Genomic DNA, 17,425 nt, shown 5'->3' with positions numbered 1-17,425 from the left:
ATCTACCTCTTCTCCTACAGTTCATGTGATGTCACCCACCTTCTCCCCTTAGAGCTCAAGAGATATTCTTCACATCCTCCCCTAGAGCTCATGTGATTTTGTCCAGCCCCTCCTCAAGAGCTCTAGTGATCTCCTGCATCTTCTCAATAGAACTCATGCGATCTCATCCACCTCCTAACCTAGAACCCATGAGATTTCATCCACCTCCTCCCCCTGAGTTAATGTGATCTCATCTACCCCTTACCCTAGAGGTCATGTGATCTCATCAAACTCCTCCTCTAGAGCCCATGTGACCTTGTCTACCAAGGCTGCTAGATCTTCATTGATCTCATCCACCTCCTGCCCAAGAGCTCTAGTGATCTTCTCTACCCTCTTTCCTACATCTCCTGTGATCTCTTTCACATCCTCCCCTAGGGCCCATGTTATCTTGTCCACCTCCTTCCCCAGAGCTCATGTGATCACAACCACCTCCTCCTCTAGAGCCCATGTTATCTTGTCCACCCCCTCTCCTAGAGCTCATGTGATCTCACCCACCTCCTAACCTAGAGCCAGTGTGATCTCATCCACTTCCTCCTTTAGGTCCCTAGTGATCTTATCTACCTCCTCCCCTAGATCCAATGTGATCTAATCCATATCCTCCACTGGATCCCATGTTATAACATCCACCTCCTACCTTGAGCCCATTTGATTTCATCGGCTTCCTTTCTAGAATCCAAATTATCTCATCTACCTCCTCCCCTAGAGCTCATGTGATTACATCCACTTCCTCCCCTAGAGCTCATATGATCACATGTAACTACATCCACCTCCTCCCCTAGAGCTCATGTGATCACATCCACCTCCTCCTCTAGAGCCCATATGATCTTGTCCACCTCCTCCCCTAGAGTTCATGTGTTCACATCCACCCCCTCCTCTAGAGATTATGTGATCTTATCTACCTCCTCCCCTAGAGCTCATGTGATCACATCCACCTCCTCCTCTACAGCCCATGTGATCTTGTCTACTTCCTAACCTAGGGTCCATGTAATTTCATTCATCTCTTAACCTAGAACCCATGTGATCTCATCCACCTCCTCACCTAAATCACATTGGTCGTATCCATCTCCTTCCCTAGAGCTCATGTGATCTTATCCATATCCTCCCCTAGATTCCATGTGACCTCATCCACCTCCTTCCCTAGTGCTCATGTGATCTTATTCACCTCCTTCTTTAGAGCTCATGTGATCAGTGTCCACCTCCTCCCCTACAGCCCATGTGGTCTTGTCCAACTCCTCTCCTTGAGCTCATTTGCTCTCATCCATCCTTTCCCCTAGAGCTCATGTGATCTCATCCACCTAGGCTGGTAGACCTTCAGTGATCTCATCCACCTCCTGCCCAAGAGCTCCAATGCTCTTCTCTACCTGTTCTTCTATATCTTCTGTGATCTCTTCAACCTCCTTCCACAGAGCCCATGTGATCTCATTTACCTCCTGCCCTAGAGTCCATATGATCTTATTTTTATCCATCTCATCACATAGATCCCATGTGATCTCACCAACCTCCTCTCCTAGAGTTCATATGCTCTCATCCACTTTTCCTAGATCTCATTGATCTCATCCACTTTCTCCCACTTTCTCCTTTATACCTCATATGGTCTTGTCAACATCCTCCACTAGAGCTCCTGTTATCACTTGCACCTTCTCCCATAGATCTCACATGACCTGATCCATATAATTTATTAGAAATCCAGTGATCTCATTCACCGCCTCCCCTAGAGCCCATGTGATCATGTCCAGCTCCTCTCTAGCATTCATGTGATCTCGTCTACCTTCTCCCTCGTGCCCATGAGCTACCATCCACCTCTTCCCTAGGGGCTCCAGTTGTCTTATCCACCTCCTCCATTACAGCTTCTGTGATCTAGTTTACCCCTCCTTCAGATCCCAGGTGATCTTGTTCACCTCCTCCCCTAGAGTTCATGTGATCTCATCCACCTATTCCCCTACAGCTCAGTTGATTTCATCAACCTCCTCCCCTAGAGCTCCAGTGATCTGCACCTCCTCCTCTAGAGCTCATATGATCTTGTTCACACAGTTGATCTTGTCCTCCTTCTAACCTACAGCCTATATGATCTTATCCATCTTCTTCCCTAGAGCTCAAGTGGTCTAGTTCCACCTCCTCCCCCAGAAGCCACATGGTCTTTCAGCACAAAGAACCAGTTAATTTTTGCTCAGAAACAGTGGGGCCCAAAGGGGAGCAAAGACACATGAGATGATAGGAGAGCTTTCTGCAGGAGTAAAGGCATTTCATCCGTGGGCACACAAGATTCTCTGCAATAAAAGTGCATGAAAGGCGAACTCAAAGTTCCCACCTGGACATCCCTATGGGAAAAGGCACCATGAGTAAGTGTCAGCAGATGGAACAAAGTGGTACTGAGCACTTCAGCAATTCCCAATATAAAACTACCATGGTCAGAGAATCAGCTGAAAGATGTCAATCCTCAGATCCCAGCAGGACAATCCCCAGCACTGTAGACAAAAACAATTCTTCCTCATAAGTCTACGGAAAGAAACAAAGAGATGCACAGGTAATGGGAAGTACAGGGTGTATGGAGGAATGCTGGTGAGATCACACCAATCCCCTGAGAGAAGCAAAAGGAAGGAGAGGGAAAGGTACTTACAAAGTGCTGAGAGGAAAGAAATTTGGATCCAGAATTACAAACCTATTCTCACCACTCACCAAAAATCTAAATGGAGGGCTGGAGAGATGGCTCAGCACTTAAGGCCCTTCCTGCTTAATGACCCAGGTTCAATAACCCAGTACCCACATAAAGCCAGATCCACAAAGTAGCACATGCATCTGGGGTTCATTTGCAGCAGCTGGAGGCCCTAGCATATCTATTCTCTTCCCACCCTCCCTCCCTCTCTTGCTGTGAATTTGAGGCAGCCTGAGACTACAGAGTGAGTTCCAGGTGAACCTGGGCTAGAGCGAGACCCTACCTCAAAAACAAAAACAAAGGCTGGAGAGATGGCTTACTGGTTAACGTGCTTGCCTGCAAAGCCAAAGAGCCCAGGTTTGACTCCCTGGGACCCATGGAAGCCAGACGGACAAGGTGGTCCATTGTCTGTAGTTTGTTTGGAGCGGCTGAGGCCCCTGGTGAGGGCCCATTCCCTATCTACTTCTTTCTAAGAAAAAGTAAAAATAAGGATTAAAAAAAACAAAAATCACCAAAGTTTAGGTGGAGACATAGACTTTACACAAAATCTACAAGATGAAAAACAGTCTAGCCAGGCATGGTGGCTCAGCCTGTAATCCCAGCACCGTGAGCTCAAGGCCACCCTGAGACTATGTAGTGAATTCCAGGTCAGCCTGGGCTAGAGTGAAACCCTACCTCAAAAAACCAAAACCAAAACAAAACCAAACAGTCTAAAGAAACGAATTAAAATGAGTAACATCCCCAAAACAGGGTAAAATAGAGAAAAGATACAAAAGGAAATAAGGGAGAAAACAAAGAAAAGAAAAATCAGTATAGAAAATGCATTAAATTTACAAGATGAAAGACAGAATTTATGAGATTTGATTCTTTTTATTTTGTTTTATGAGGTAGGGTCTCTCTCTAGCCCAGGATGACCTGGAATTCACTCTGTAATTTCAGGCTGGCCCCAAACTCTAGAGGCCCTAACGCACCCATTCTTTTTCCCTCTATTTGCCTCTCTTCCTGTTTCTGTGAAATAAATTAATTAATTTAAAATTTTTTGTTTAAGTACATCACTGGGGGACTCTAGGCCTGAGTTCTACACCTGACCACACCCCCAGCCCTCATAAGGGTTCTAGGCTGTTACTGTACCCCCTGACCATACCCCCAGCCCTCATGTGGGTTCTAGGAAGGAACACTACTGCTGACCACACCCCTGACACTCCCTTCACTTTTTTTTTTTTTGAGGTGGGGTCTCAATTCTAGTCCAGACTGACCTGGAATTCACTAAGTAGTCTCAGGCTGGCCTTGAACTCACAGCAATCTTACCTATGCTTCCTGAGAGCTGGGATTGAAGGGATGCGCCACCACACCTGGCTTCCCTTCCCCTTTAAAATTTTTATTTTATTTAATTTCACTTATTTATTTGAGAGAAAGAAAGGGAGAGAGAGAGAAAGAGAATGGGCACACCAGGGCCTCTAGCCACTGCAAACAAACTTCAGATGCATGCCACCTGGTACATCTGGCTTATGTGGGTACTGGGGAATTGAACCTGGGTCCTAAGGCTTTGCAACCAAGCACCTTAGCTGCTAAACCTGCTCACCAGCCACCACCCCCCTTCACTTTTTATTCTGGGGCGGCATTCACTAGCTTGCTTAGGCTGATCTGCAACTTGTGATTCTCCTGCGTCAGCCTCTTAAGACGTCACTATAACAGGCCTGTGACACCAGACTTAGAGGCCCATGTGTTTAATTAAGGCTTGTTGCAGTTCTGGGTGGCACCAGTAGAATGTAGTGGAACTTTTAGGAGTTGGGGGCCTAGTGAGAGGTACTTAGATCTAGTGCATGCCCTCAAAGGGGCTTGTGGGGTTGGATTGCCATCTTCCTCTTCCTGTGACTTGAGCTGTTTGCTTTGCCCCATGCACCTGTCTTGAAGCCTAAGCCACAGTGGACACAAGAACACACCACAGGGTTCCAATCCCAGGAAATGCACAGAGACAGGAAGTGGATGGTGGGGGCTGGAAAGAGGATGGAAGTTAGTGTTGGATGGGGACAGAGCTTCAGCTGTGACAACGTAGAAAGTTCTGGAGATTAATGGTGGGAACATCTGCACACCCCCATGAATGGGCTTTATGCTGCTGATCCATGCACTTAACCATGGCTAAGAGAATGAAATCTTATGTGTTGCCTCCAGAGAAAAGAAAACGGAGCTGGGAAGATTGCTCTGGGAGCAAAGTGCTTCCCACACAAATATATGACAACTTGAATTTGAATCCCCAGAACCCATGTAAAAGCAGGTGAAGTGGAGACCCGAGGGTGCCTGGAGCTCCCTGGCCAGCTTATCCAGCAGAGTCGGTGAACTCCAGGTTCACCAAGTCTCAAAAAGATGGGTGATGTTCCTGAGGGTGAAACGCATGGTTGTCCTCTCACCTCCACAAACAAGCACACATAATAAACACATGTGAACATGAACACACATATACATGCATATAAAAATAGTTTTTAAGGGCTGGAGAGATGGCTCAGAGGTTAAAGCACTTGCCTGCCAAGCCTAAGGACCCAGGTTCGATTCCCCAATACTTACATAAGCCAGAGGCACAAGGTAGCAAACGCATCTGGAGTTCATTTGCAATGTCTAGAAGCCCTGGCATGCCCATTGCCTCCCTCCCCGCTGCCTGTTTTTCTCTCTCAAATAAATAAATAAAAATATATTTAAGGGTTGGAGAGATGGCTTAGCAGTTAAGGCACTTGCCTGCAAAGCCAACGTACCTAGGTTCGATTTCCCAGGACCAAAGTAAACCAGATGCACAAGGTGGTGCATGCATCTAGAGTTTGTTTGTAGTGGCTGGAGGCCCTGGCGTGCCCATTCTCTATCTGCCTCTTTCTCTCTCAAATAAATAAAACTTAAAAATAAATATTTAAAATTTTTTAAAAATAATTTTAAGCCGGGCATGGTGGCACACCCCTTAAATCCCAACACTCAGGAGCAGAGGTAGGAGGATCACTGTGAATCTGAGGCCAGTCTGAGACTACATAGTGAATTCCAGGTTAGCCTGGACTAGAGTGAGACCCTACCTTAAAAAGCCAAAAAAAAAGGGGGGGCTGAGAGATGGCTTAATGATTAAGGCATTTGCCTGCAAAGCCAAAGGACCCAGGTTCGATTCCCCAGGACCCACTTAAGCCAGATGCATAAGGTGGCACATGCATCTGGAGTTTGTTTGCAGTGGCTGGATGCCCCAGTGTGCCACCCTTTCTCTCTCTCTCTCTCCCCCCCTCTTTCTCTCTCTCAAATAAATAAATAAAATATTAAATATTAAAAAACAAGAAAATTATATTATTGGGCTGGTGAGCGGGCTTAGTGGTTCAGGAGTTTGCCTGTGAAACCTAAGGACCCAGGTTCGATTCCCCAGGACCCACATAACCCAGATGCACAAGGTGGCACATGCGTCTGGAGTTTGTTTGCAGTGGCTGGAGACCCTGGTGCACCAATTCTCATTCTCTCTCTCTGGTTACAAATAAATAAATATTTTATATATATATATATATATATATATATATACATACAATTTTTTTAATTAAAATAAATATAAAGAAAAAAGATGTCTGGAGAGATGACTTAGCAGTTAAGGCACTTGCCTGCAAATCCTAAAGACCCCCAGATGTTCAACTCCCCAGATCCCACGTAAGCCAGGTGCAGAAGGTGACGCCAGTGCACAAAGTTGCACATGCGCACAAGGTGGCACACGCATCTGGAGTTCTACTGGAGTGGCTAGAGGCCCTGGCATGCCAATTCGCTCTCTCTCTTTCTCTCTCACAAAATAAACACAATTTTTAAAAAAGAAAATATTGTTTGGGAGGGGCTGACTAATACGTACCCCAGACTGAAACATGAGGAGGGAGAGGTGACAAAAGGTGACTCTGAGTCAACAGCCACCCACTGCCATGGGACACAGCTGAGCTGTTTCCATTCAAAAAGTCTCAGAAAATGGAGTGCCAGAACTGGGTATCAATAACCAGGTGAAGAAGCAGGGCAAAAGCTAACTGGGGAGCCCACCCACCTGAGGTGACCCAGTGTCTTGTGTTCTCAGGGAACGTGGGGGCAGACACACACCAGTGCATTGCTGCCCTGGTGTGACCTGGCCTGGGCACCGTAGAGGGCCTGGCAGAAATCAGGAGACAGTATTGTCCTTTAAACTGAGCAAAGCTCAAGGAAGCCAGAATCACTTGCCAGTCCTTCCCTGTGGCTATTGCCAATGCTGGGAACAGCATCAAGGGAGGATGGGGGCCATAGATGACTGAGCAGCTGTCCCTAAGGATGTCCACATGTGGATCCCCCTAACTTGGGGACCATCCTGGGTCATGTGGGACCCAGTGTCACCACTGGGTCCTAAACAGGAGGTGAGGGGCAGAGATACCAGGAGACTGCTGCTGGACTTTAGGTGGAGGATGGGGCTATGAACCAAGAGATGTGGACCCTCTAGGTACTGGGATGGGTGGGATGCAGGGCTCCCTGGCATTCTTGGGAGGGACCCATCTTGCCAAGCCTGGACTATAATCCAGTAGAGCGATAGGATCAGTGGGTAAAGCGTTTCCCCAGCATTCATAGGAAAGCTGAGTGTGGCGGTGCACGCTTGTGATCCCAGCACTGGGGAGATGGAGATGGGAGGATCCCAGGGGCTTGCTGGCCTTCCAGCCTAGCCTAATTGGTGAGCTGCAAGTCAGTGAGAGACACTGTCTAAAAGAGGATGGACAGGCTGGGCATGGTAGTGCATGCCTTTAATCCTAGCACTCATTCAGGAGGCTGAGGTAGGAGGATTGCCATGAGTTTGAGGCCAGCATGGGCTACAGAGAGGATTCCAGGTCAGCCTGGGCTAGAGTGAGACCCTACCTCAAAAAAAAAAAAAAAAAACAAAACACCTCAGCCGGGTATGGTGGCACACACCTTTAATCCCAGCACTCGGGAGGAAGAGGTAGGAGAATCGCCATGAGTTCGAGGCCAGCCTGAGACTACATAGTGAATTCCAAGTCAGCCAGAGCTAGAGTAAAACCCTACCTTGGAAACTCCCCAACCCACCTCAAAAAAGTGATTCAGTAAGAGACTCTGCCTCAGGAAAATAAGGTGGAAGAGTGATCAAGAAGGACACCAATATTCTCCTCTGGCCTCCACATGTGTGCATGAAGCATAGATCTGCAGACACATTTTAAAACAGTTAATGGGGGGGGGCTGGAGAGATGGCTTAGCAGTGAAGGCATTTGCCTGCGAAGCCAAAGGACCCAGGTTTGATTCCCTAGGACCCACATAAGCCAGATGCATAAGGGGCACATGCATCTGGAGTTCATTTGCAGTGGCTACAGGCCCTGGTATGCCCATTCTCTGTCTGTCTCTCTTCTCTCTCTCTTTCCTTGCAAATAAATAAATAAAAATTAAAAAAAAAAAACAATTTAAGGCAATGGTAGGCTGGAGAGATAGCTTAGCGGTTAAGCACTTGCCTGTGAAGCCTAAGGACCCCGGTTCGAGGCTCGATTCCCCAGGACCCACGTTAGCCAGAAGCACAAGGGGGCGCACGCATCTGGAGTTCGTTAGCAGTGGCTGGAAGCCCTGGCATGACCATTCTCTCTCTCTCTCTCTGTCTCTTTCTCTCTCTGTCACACTCAAATAAATAAATAAAAATGAACAATTTTTTTAAAAAAGTCAATGGGGCTGGAAAGATGGTTCACTGGTTAAGGTACCTGCCTGCAAAGCCTAACAACTCTGGTTTGATTCCCTAGTACCTACCTACAGCACAAAATGGCCCATGCACCTGGAACTCTTTTGCAGGGGGCTCACCCATTCTTTCTGTTTCTCTCTCTCTCTCTCTCTCTCTCTCTCTCTCTCTCTCTCTCTCTGTCTTTGCTTGCAAATGAATAATAAAATATTTTTTAAGTAAAAAAAAAAAAAAGGCTGGGCGTAGTGGTGCGTGCCTTTAATCCCAGCACTCCAGAGGCAGAGGTAGGAGGATTGATATGAGTTTGAGGCCACCCTGAGAATTTCAGGTCAGCCTGGTCTAGAGAGACACTACCTCGAAAAAAAAAAAGTCAAAAACAGGCTGGAGAGATGGCTTAATGGTTAAGACACTTGTCTACAAAGCCTAAGTACCCAAGTTCAATTCCCCAGTACCAGTATAAGCCAGATGTACAAGGTGGTTCATGTACCAGGAGTTCATCTGCAAAAGCTAGGGGCCCTAGCACGCCCATTCTCTATCTGCCTTAGAAAACAGGACAGGTATGCTGGCACATGCAGTTAGTCCCAGGACTCTGGAGACTAAGGTAGGAAAATCTCCATTAGTTCATGGCCAGCCTGGGCTACAGAGCCAGCCTGGGTGACAGAATACATTCCAGGTCAGCCTGGGTTAGAGTGAGACCCTGCCTCAAAACAAAGAAAAAAGATAAAGAACAAAATAATAAAATGATTTTAAAAAGCCACGGCAAGCCAAATTCTGCATCGTGGGAAGCCCAGATCTAGTCCCTCAGACTGCATGGAGACAGATCGTCCTGGACAAGCCAGCATTTTACTTCACAGAGAGGCATAAGGTAGAAGGTTCTGGAAGATCCTTCATGTTGATAATCTCAGACTACAAAATATCTTCTAGAATTGGTTTTCTTCCTGTTGCTTTGCAGAGATGGGGGCGGGAGAAAATGAAAAGTTGAGGAGGCGGAGGGAAGATCGCTGATTAAGAGGAGTGAGGAGACGGGGAGCCACTGCTGTCCACAGATGACCTCAAGCGAGACACTGTCCTTGACAAGAGACGGTTTGCATTATTTGCTTCAAAGCCCATAGGAGAGTAAGTTATCACAGAACTGGGAATGAGCAGTTATTCAACAGAGAAATGCAGAGGAGGGAAACCCGCTGTCCCACATTGTGAGAATGAAACTTCCAGAAGGTTACTCACTGCTCTAAGAGTTGGGCTGTGCCCAGAAATACAGGAATAGAAATAAGAACCTAAAACCAAATCACAGCTAAACAGCAAAATCACAAAGGATGGAAAGATGGCCCCCAGCCTGCAGCTCACACCCTCCCCTAGCATGGAGACAGAGGCTAGACTCTCCACCAGGCATGGTGGTGCCTGGCATCCCAGGGCAAAGGGAAGAAAATCCAAAAACAAACAAGGGGTTTGAGAGATGGCTCAGTGGTTAAAGGCACTTGCTTGCAAAGCCTGATGGCTTGGGTTCAATTCCCAAGTACCCATGTAAAGCCAGATGCACATGTTTGGAGTTTGTTTGCAGTAGCAGGAGGCCCTGGTGCACCTATTCTCCCCTGCCCCAATAAATAATATAAAAACCGGGCTGGAGAGATGGCTTAGTGGTTAAGCGCTTGCCTGTGAAGCCTAAGGACCCCGGTTCGAGGCTCGGTTCCCCAGGTCCCACGTTAGCCAGATGCACAAGGGGGCGCACGCGTCTGGAGTTCGTTTGCAGAGGCTGGAAGCCCTGGCGTGACCATTCTCTCTCTCTCCCTCTATCTGTCTTTCTCTCTGTGTCTGTCACTCTCAAATAAATAAATAAATAAAAATTAAAATAAAATAAAAATAAAAACAGGGCTGTGGGAATGGCTCAGTGGGTAAATTGCTTGCTATGCAAGCATGAGGACCTGAGTTGGGATCCCTAAAATCCACGTATAAATGCCGGCTATGGTAGTGTGCGCCTGTCATCCCAGCAGTGGGGGGCAGACAGGAGGATCCTTGGGGCTCACTGGCCAGTCTAGACCAACTGGTGAGCTTCAAGTCAATCAGATATTCTGTTTCAAAAAAGGTGGACGGTGTTCCTGGGGACGATACCCAAGGTTTCCTCTGGCCACCATGCACTTGCACGTGAGTGTGCACAGACACACACACATGCATGCACACATAAAACACACAAATCAAAGGCTGGACTGGGGGCTGGAGAGATGGCTTAGCAGTTAAGGTGCTTGCCTGTGAAGCCTTAAGGACCCAGGTTCAATTCCCTAGTACCCATGTAAGCCAGATACATAAGGTGGCACATGCATCTGGAGTTTGTTTGCAGTGGCTAGGGGTCCTGGTGCATCCATTCTCTCTATCTGCCTCTTTCCTTTCAAAATAAATGAGCCGGGTGTGGTGGTGCATGGATATAATCCAAACACTCAGGAGGCTGATGTAGTAGGATCGCCATGAGTTTGAGGCCAGCTTCAATTCACATAGTGAATTCCAGTGCAGCCTGGGCCAGAGTGAGACCCTACCTCGAGAAACCAAAAATAAAATAAAAATAAAAAAACAATATAAAAAAGAGCTGAACTGTAGTTTCACCCAGCAGCTGTGCAGTACAATGAATATGTGTTGGTGGCGGGAAGGGGGTTAGTTGGGGGTAACCCACTGTGCTTGGAGGAACCTGTAACCTGGGACTTCTGGTCGACCTTTCTTCAGCTAGCTTACTGGTAATGGGTCAGGGGTGATTTTGGAGGTTCCCAGACAAGTGTGCCACTAAAGGACATTGTGAGCAGAACCATTGCTATGAGTGAGGCAGGGACAAAGTCTGTTTTCAGCCTTCTGCTCATGCCAGGAGAGTCTCAGTTTCAGGCCAGCTTGTCCTTAATACCGCCCAGTGCTTGGCAATGTTGGCTCTGCAGACAGAATGAGCTTCAGGCATGGAGCCTCTGCACAGGACAGTGGGGCCAAGAGTCAGGGAAGGCCAACCAGGCACCAGTGGGGACAAGAGGGAAGGGATTGCCTAGGTGGTTAAGATTCACGATACTGTCAGGTACAACGTGCAGCTTGTTGTCACCTTAGCCACCAAGAGGCAAGGCTGATGGACTTCCAGGCCAGCTTGGGGTACAGTGAAACCCTGACTCAAAAAAAAAAAAAAAATTCAAGCCAGGCATGGTGGCACATGCCTTTAATCCCAGCACTCGGGAGGAAGTGGTAGAAGGATCACCGTGAGTTCAGGGTCAGCCTGAGACTACATAGTGAATTCCAGGTCAGTCTGGGATAGAGTGAGACCCTACCTTGAAAAACGAAATAAAAAAACAAAACAAGGGCTGGAGAGATAGCTTGGCGGTTAAGCGCTTGCCTGTGAAGCCTAAGGACCTCGGTTCAAGGCTCGGTTCCCCAGGTCCCACGTTAGCCAGATGCACAAAGGGGGCGCACGCGTCTGGAGTTCGTTTGCAGAGGCTGGAAGCCCTGGCGCGCCCATTCTCTCTCTCCCTCTATCTGTCTTTCTGTCTGTGTCTGTCGCTCTCAAATAAATAAATAAATAATTTAAAAAAAAATCCAAGCACAACATTAATAATGCTGGGAGACCACTCAACAAGTGTTTGAAGGGCTTTAAGGAGGCCCTGAATTCCAACCCCAGCACCACATCCACCACAGACAATACTGTCATTGTGATTTCTTTTTTCTTTTCTCTTTTTTTTTTTTTTGCAATTCTTTTATTTTTGAGTTTTATTTTATCACTCTTATCCAACACACATCAGAAAGCATATCAACAGTACATCTTATAGGAAGTCAGTTTACAACAAAACTGAACAAGGCAATTGTGTTTACAGAAAGGTTTTTAGCAAAAAGTATGCAATACAGTCCATTGAAATGCAGTGTTCATACATTTTAGCTACATAGGAAAGTGTAAAGTAAAAGTCCTTTGCTACTCAGCAAGAAAATGCAAGTTTGAAAGACTTAAATGAATATATATTTATTTATTAAAGGAATGCACCACCATGCCTGGCTAACTAAAAATAATTTAAAAAATAAGGTCAGGTGTGGTGGCACACACCTTTAATTACAGCACTCAGGAGGCAGAAATAGGAGGATCGCCATGATTTCGAGGCCATACTACATAACTACATAGTGAATTCCAGGTTAGCCTGGGCCACAGGGGTACTATACCTGGAAAAACCAAAACAAAAATAAAATAAATAAAACAATAAAAAAAGAAAGACTTAAATGAAAATCAGAAATTGTGATTTCTTTTTTTTTTTTTTTTTTTTAATTTTTGAGGTAGGGTCTCACTCTAGCCCAGGCTGACCTGGAATTCACTATGGAGTCTCAGGGTGGCCTAGAACTCATGGCAATCCTCCTACCTCTGCCTTCCGAGTGCTGGGATTAAAGGCATGCGCCACCACGCCCCGCTTGCATTGTGATTTCTTAATCAAAATTCATACGCCCAAATTTATGACCAACCAAATACTCACATTTTGCATGGAGATGGTATATGACTTTTCACCTGTGTAACCACCCCTCTCCACCACCTTAACCCCCAGAGAGACAAGCTTTTTTTTTTTTTAATTTTTAAATTTTTATTAACATTTTCCATGATTATAAAAAAATATCCCATGGTAATTCCCTCCCTCCCCACCCCCACACTTTCCCCTTTGAAATTACATTCTCCATCATATTACCTCCCCATTACAATCATTTTACTTACATATATACAATATCAACCTATTAAATATCCTCCTCCCTTCCTTTCTCTTCCCTTTAGAGACAAGCCATTTTTGATTAAACTGTTCATGCATCAGGGATTCTAGGCTGTCACTCTACTGCTGACCACATCCCCAGCCCTCACTGTGGGTTCTAGGCTGCCACTCTACCACTAACCAAATCCTCCACCCTCACTGTGGGTTCTAGGCTGTCACTTTACCGCTGACCACGCCCCCCTGCCCTCACTGTGGGTTCTAAACTGTCACTCTACCTCTGACCATGCCCCCAACCCTTACTGAATTATAAACAGGAGCTTTGCCGCTGAGCCACACTCCCAACTCCCTTTTACCGTTTAGGTTAGGACAGTTGCTAAGTTGCTGAGGCTGGCCTTGAACTCCTAACCCTCTTCCTCAGTCTTCAAAGTTCCCAGATGGGCAGTGGTGGTTATTTCTTTCTGTCTGTCTCCTCAGCTCAAACCTACCAGGGAGCTCCCCACCCTTCTGGCCAAACTTCAAGAAATAAATCACTCAGCAATCATAAAGGAAACTTAAGAATCTTGTTCCTTTTCCTTCCTTTTTATCAGGCTTTCCTGAGAATAGGTGTTTGATATGATATCTTATGTTCTTTCAAGATTATAATGTGTCCAGAGGAGAAAGAAATCACTGATGGGTGTGGGAGGGGAAAGAAGCAGGTCCACATGGATAATAGCAAAAATAAACAAATAAATAAAATATAAAAATAGATTTAAAAATCAATTTAAGGGCTGGGCAGATGGCTCAACAGTTAAAGGATGGTGGGCACTTGCCACTTAAACATAAGGGCCTCCCAGGCCAGAGACTGCCAAGTTCAACTACTCAGAACCTCAGTAGCAAGCTGGGCATGGCCATGTGCATCTGTAAGCCCTGTCTGCGGGAGGGTTTGTTCTCACTGACAGCAGCAGCTCAGGGTTGAAGGAGGGACCCATCTCAAGCAGGGATGTGGATGAATGATAAGAGAACACTTACCATTCTCCTCTGGCCTCCACACACAACTGCACAGGGCATGTGCATCTGCACACACACGTGCATACATCACACATCATACACACTACACACATACAAAAGCAAAAAACCAGCTACAACCTGTAAAAATTAAAATGAACAAGCCAGTTCCTCAGAGCAGCCTGGGACTATAGAACGGAATACAGGTCAGTGTTTGACACCTGCATCCCAGAGAGCCTGAGCCTAGGATCATCACTTCTCTGTGTCCATCTCTCCATCCATGCTGTGTCCACCTGGTTCCCCTATTCACAATGGCCCCACGTGGCCTCAGAACCCTGGACACAGAACGAAGAGACATGTAGCATTCTCCCATTCTGGCATCCCAAGAAAGCCATGTGCCTGTCCTCTACTGAGGGCTGACCTCACATACTCCATGACTTAGGCCCTGGTATTCAGACCCTGCCATGAATTTTACATGAATGTCCCAAGGTGGGCTCAGAGCCACCAGAGATTAAGTCATTTATTAAACCCAGGTTGCACTTGGAGGGGACCATTGTGTTTCCTTGCAGAGGGGAGGCCTATGTTGAGGAGGGGGTGTCTGTGACATGTGAAGACTCTGGTCCCTACTGTCCACAGAGGTAGACAGGAAAGAGGGGCGTCCATACCCACCACTTCACAGTCACCTGCACACATGGCCTACACAGGCACTCAGACATGCCGCCTCACCTATGGATCACATGCACTTGGAGAAATCCAAAACCCAATAAAGCCACATGTCACCGCAGCCACCAATACAATCCCCACAGTGACAATTACACACAGCCATGCACACAGTCACATGCAGCTCAGAATCACACACGGACACAAGGATGCAAGCAGTCACAGTTGCCCATGACTACATAACTGCACACAGCCTAACCCACACAATGACACAACCACATATGACCACATAAACATGTCACACAGCCATATAAAAACACGCACACATGACCACACACATACACAATTGTACAAACTGCACAGGACCTCACAAGCACACACACAACCGCATGCACAGCTCCCTGCACTATTTCACATGGTCACCTGCAGTGTCCACCCACAGCCCGCCAGGGCCACAGTCTATGGGTGTGTAGAGCAGGGCCGGGTCTGTGGCCAGAGGCCTGAATGGCACCCTAGTCTTGCGCACAGGTGCCCTGGGTTTGCCAAACATCATGCTTGGGTCAGGAGTCATTTAACCTGATCCTCGCCTCCCATAGTTCGTGTCCTTTGTCAGAGAACTCAGATTCCAGCAGAAGTGGGACCAAGTCCCCTAAACCTTGGGCAAGTCCCACAGCCCACAACTTTCCCTTGGAGTTCTGGAAGCCTCAGTTGGACCTATATAGATGGAAAGTTCCAGCATGTCTCAAGAGCCCTGCCTGCTACTTTTCACTGACGAATCCCTTTATGACCTGTTCTTGTCCTGTTCAACAGAACTCACACAAATACGACCCCACCCAATCTCAGATGCTAGCCACGCACAGTGGCTCATGCTTGTAATCCCAGCACTCAGGAGGTTGAGGCTGGAGGATCACCTTGAGTTGGAGGCCAGCCTGGGCTACATGGTGAGTTCTAGTTCACCCTCCTGGGCTGTACAGTGAGACTCTGACTCTAAAATAAAATAAATTCAGGCTCTATGATCACAACCCTGAAATGTTTGTTTCTGAGAGTATTGTTGTGAGGCCCAAGGCTGGTTTACAACTCATGGTCCTGCCGCCTCAGCCTCTAGAATGCTGGAGTAAAAGTCTTGAGCCACCATGTCCAGCTCCCTCTTTTTTTTTTTTTTTTTTTTTTTTTGGTTTTTCGAGGTAGGGTCTCACTCTGGCCCAGGCTGACCTGGAATTCACTATGGAGTCTCAGGGTGGCCTTGAACTCACAGCGATCCTCCTACCTCTGCCTCCCAAGTGCTGGGATTAAAGGCGTGCGCCACCACGTCCGGCCCAGCTCCCTCTTGAAACCCCACCTCATATTATTTTCTAGTCCTGGGGCAGTAAGAGGAACCCTCACTACAGGAAGGGTGGGGCTACCTCTTTTGCCCATATTCCTCCCACTAACTTCACTTACTAGGAGGGCTGCAGGACACACCCTCAACTCTTGGTTCAAGCCAAGTTCATGGGGAGAAAAAGACTAGAAAACTGGAGTGGAAGTTGGGGAGCTGTCCTTGAGCTCCTGGACAACCACATCTACACCCCCTAACCTCTACCCAGCCCCATGCACCCAGCCCTGGTAATACTGACCTGTTTGTCCACAGCGGCAAGCCTGCCCGTGTCTGCACCTCGGGAGCGCTTGTATCCACATGCAGTCCTTCAGCCAGAGCACACCCAGTTGCATGCACACAACCTGGGACGCTGCAAGCTGCAGGCAGTTTTCCCAAGAGGGATCGAGTAATGCAGCGACCCTAACGTGCTCAGGCTGGCCTGGACCAGGCTGCAGCCTCCACCAGGATCCTGCTGGGAGACAGAGCCCAGCCTGGGTTGTAGGAGGGGCAAGGCGGTACCTGGATGGGGCATGGCTGGCCGGGGCTCCGCCCTCCTCTCCTGTCCCCACTTCTCTCAGGGCCCCTCCTCTGAGGTTAAGTACTTGTTCCACTGGCTAGTGCTTGACAAGGCACCCTGACCAAGAGGGCCGGTGGGTCCTGTTTTGTTGGCCCACCTGGCCAGAGGTGAGACTCCCAGCCTCCTACAGGGAACAGCGGACGGAGCTGGGCAATAGTGTGTGTGTGTGTGTGTCTATCTATAATTTTTCCTTTATTTTTTTTGAGGCAGTCTCACTCTAGTGTAGGCTGACCTAGAACTCACTAGCTGGCCAAGGCTGGTTTCAAACTCTTATCAATCTTGCCAGCCTCCCCCACCATCGAATAGTAGGGTTAGAGGCATATACTGCCATGCTCACTCAAGCTCATGGTTTGGGTTTTGTTTTTCTTTTCAAGGCAGGATCTCTCACTGTAGCCCAGGCTGACCTGGAATTTACTTTGCAGTCTCAGGGTGGCCTTGAACTCATAGCCATCCTCCTACCTCTGCCTCCTAAGTGCTGGGATTAAAGGTATGCACCACCACGCCCAGCCTAGATTCATGTTCTTTTTGTTTTTGGTTTTCTGAGGTAGGGTTGTGCTCCAGCCCAGGCTGACCTAGAAGTCACTATGTAGTCTCAGGCTGGCCTCAAACTCACGGTGATCCTCCTACCTTTGGCCTCTTGAGTGCTGGAATTAAAGGCATGTGCCACCATGGCCAGCTCTAGATTCATGTTTTTTTGTGTGTGTGTGTTTTGTTTTGGGGTTTTTTGTTGTTGTTGGTTTGTTTTTTGAGGTAGAATCTCGCTCTGGCCCAGGCTGACCTG

The 17,425-nt window shown here is 47.4% G+C and overlaps 1 protein-coding gene across 1 annotated transcript in view; it reads right to left on the bottom strand.

Annotated features, from left to right (window-relative positions):
* The window catches only part of Tmprss9 (transmembrane serine protease 9), a 63,801-nt gene extending 47,369 nt beyond the window's left edge, over nt 1–16,432 (bottom strand). Inside the window, exon 1 of the mRNA XM_045135392.1 lies at nt 16,327–16,432. The gene's annotated coding sequence lies outside the window, so the exon portion shown is untranslated. The remainder of the gene's footprint in view (nt 1–16,326) is intronic.
* Between the last annotated feature and the right edge of the window lie 993 nt (nt 16,433–17,425).

The sequence above is a fragment of the Jaculus jaculus genome, chromosome 15 (genome assembly GCF_020740685.1).
Source record: "Jaculus jaculus isolate mJacJac1 chromosome 15, mJacJac1.mat.Y.cur, whole genome shotgun sequence".
Taxonomy (NCBI): domain Eukaryota; kingdom Metazoa; phylum Chordata; class Mammalia; order Rodentia; family Dipodidae; genus Jaculus; species Jaculus jaculus.
The sequence above is the reverse complement of the archived record's forward strand: the minus strand, read 5'-3'. Positions and strand labels throughout refer to the sequence as shown.